Source organism: Sinocyclocheilus rhinocerous, unplaced genomic scaffold (genome assembly GCF_001515625.1).
Source record: "Sinocyclocheilus rhinocerous isolate Xijiao unplaced genomic scaffold, SAMN03320098_v1.1 scaffold1310, whole genome shotgun sequence".
Classification (NCBI taxonomy): domain Eukaryota; kingdom Metazoa; phylum Chordata; class Actinopteri; order Cypriniformes; family Cyprinidae; genus Sinocyclocheilus; species Sinocyclocheilus rhinocerous.
The window spans coordinates 78099-80767 of record NW_015635534.1 but is presented as its reverse complement, the minus strand read 5'-3'; the positions used below and the strand labels follow the sequence as shown (position 1 = coordinate 80767).

At 37.7% G+C, this 2669-nt stretch overlaps 1 protein-coding gene across 1 annotated transcript in view; it reads right to left on the bottom strand.

Moving 5' to 3' along the window:
- The window catches only part of LOC107747136 (glucagon receptor-like), a 47044-nt gene extending 44750 nt beyond the window's left edge, over positions 1–2294 (bottom strand). Inside the window, exon 1 of the mRNA XM_016561564.1 lies at positions 2159–2294. The gene's annotated coding sequence lies outside the window, so the exon portion shown is untranslated. The remainder of the gene's footprint in view (positions 1–2158) is intronic.
- Positions 2295–2669: the final 375 nt, after the last annotated feature.

The following is a 2669-nucleotide window of genomic DNA, read 5'->3' as shown; positions in this document are numbered from 1 at the left end:
ATAGAGCAAGCTAGTGTTAGAGGTCTTTTTTGCTTTTGTTAATTGTCTGAGATTAGTTATATATATATATATATATATATATATATAGAATACAATATATTTCCTACAAATAATGGCAGAAACGTATTGAGGTTCTTCAAATAGATCAGTAAACAAGTCACTTAGTCTTAATACTCTAATCAAGCATGTATATATAGGGTAAAGTACATATGTAAGTGAGATGTGGTTTTACTGGACTGTTGGGCTGTTTGGTTTATTCTGGGACAAACATACACGACGAGTCCCTCACAGAAGGGCCAAACCCAGAGCAAATAATCGGTTAATGCAGAAATGCTCCTATAACAATCCCAGGAGATTATAATAACAGCACATCTGAGCTCCAGTGCAGCTATTACCAAACTGCTGATCATGTTTTCACTGTATCACAGTCAAACACTCCAGGAATATAAAGTCAATATGTAACTCTCCACGGTTTGCTTAAAGCTCTGGAAGCCTGCTTCTAATTATGGATCAATTTGCTTTACTAAAGTGTCCCTCTCACACACACACACACACACACACACACACACACACAGATCCAGCGTGTGCTTTATTCATGGGGAAGCGACGTGTGCAGCCTCTCAAAGCGGAGCACACTCAGGGGAATGACTTCTGCATAAGATAAACACTTAAGCCAACATCTCCTTTAATGACCAGACAAGAGAACATTACCGGCCAGCAAGAAGAAATTATCTTTTGCCTCGCAGACCGTTTACTGAAACTCACTATTTATAGCCATCAATAGACTGTTCATCACTGAACATCATGAACGTCACAGTGACGGAGAGAAGATCGGTTATCAGATGCATCAAAGTAAGCCGGGTCGACAGAAAGCTCTGCTGACCCATTCATACCATGTAATTTGAAATGTGTACTATGGTAGAACAATGACATTTGTTGAAAATTGTGTGAAAACTTCAATAACATGTTTAGGTCATGTACTTCATTTCCCAAAATCAATGCAATTCATAAACCATTTTCATGACAATTAAACATTTTCTTTAAATGTGAACTTTTTTGGTCTTTTTGGAGCTGGACATGTTTCTTTACAAAAATGTACAGTTGTTCCCTTAAAAGAGCTATTTTTACCTTAAAATGTTTCATAAAATCACTTTCATTTGTATAATAGAGGGTTAACCTTTACAAATCCCCGAACCCTCCACCCAGTGGAGTTTTATTTTATAATTATTATTATTATTATTGGAGTCTTTTTACAAGAAAACACTCAATATTACAGTTTTTCTACATCAAAAATGCACATTATAATGAAAGTGTTACCGTTTCTTTGCAATTGTTTGGGAAATATAGCCTGCTAGCAAATGTGTGAGTGAAAATTGTTTCTTCACCATTTTTTTCCCCGTGTAGCCTATGCATCGCACATCATAATTACTGTAGCATAGGCTATTAAAGATAGGCATATTACTTGTCAAACATAATAACGAATACCAAGAATCGTTTTTTTTATCTGCTCACCAACCTGCTGGACTTTTTTAAAACTCGCACCTGGATTCAGATTCTGCTGTTTTTCTGTACTGAAAAAAAATATATATGATAATGGTTGTATGAGGCTCATGCATCTCCCATAACGCTTTCACTGAGAGTTTGATCGCCTTAATACAAAAGTCAAATCCTCATAAAACGCGGGTCAGCTGCGACATAAGATCTATTAAAGTAATTCAAACTAAAGATAGGCATATTACTTGTCAAACATAATAACGAATACCAAGAATCATTTTTTTTATCTGCTCACCAACCTGCTGGACTTTTTTAAAACTCGCACCTGGATTCAGATTCTGCTGTTTTTCTGTACTGAAAAAAAATATATATGATAATGGTTGTATGAGGCTCATGCATCTCCCATAACGCTTTCAACTGAGAGTTTGATCGCCTTAATACAAAAGTCAAATCCTCATAAAACGCGGGTCAGCTGTGACATAAGAACTATTAAAGTAATTCAAACTATTCTCTGAATGACCGAACATCACCTAAAACATGTTTCTGAGAGAAATGAACTCGCCTCAGGTGGAGCAGGTGTTTGAGCGCGCGCGCAACGGACCACTTTTGGAGATCAGTAAACCCCACATGATTGTCATAAACGCTTTAAATCAGCCCCACTCACCCGAGGAGCGTTCAGCGTGAGCTTCATCCCTCAAACTGCTCATCTTCCTCACTAAATCCAAGACTTCGTTAATCCACCGCAAACAAACGGACTGAAACTCGGTGATCAGCGAGAGCAGAAAAGCGTAAAGCCTCAGTACTTTCTCTCGCGCCTCGTGTGCCGTTGTTTCCTGCGGCTGAGCGCAGAGCGCACGAGGATCAGCTCCGTGACGTCACCGCGGGCGGCGTGATTACTACAGCAGAATAGTGACAGTTTTGCATAATTAATGCATCATAATAAAACATCATCTAAGTTTTTGCAGGTTAGGAGTCCAACTAGACCGGTCTAAACCAGCAAACCTGGTCTTAGCTTAAGCAAGCTGTTTTCTTGTGGCAGTGCAGATATCTGTGTCATATTTCACCCCAAAATCAATATAGAGAAAAAACAAGACATTACATATAACTGGAATGAAAAAACAAAACAAAAACAAGGACAATTAAAATTATTTTAAATTAAACAAAAATTATTTTAA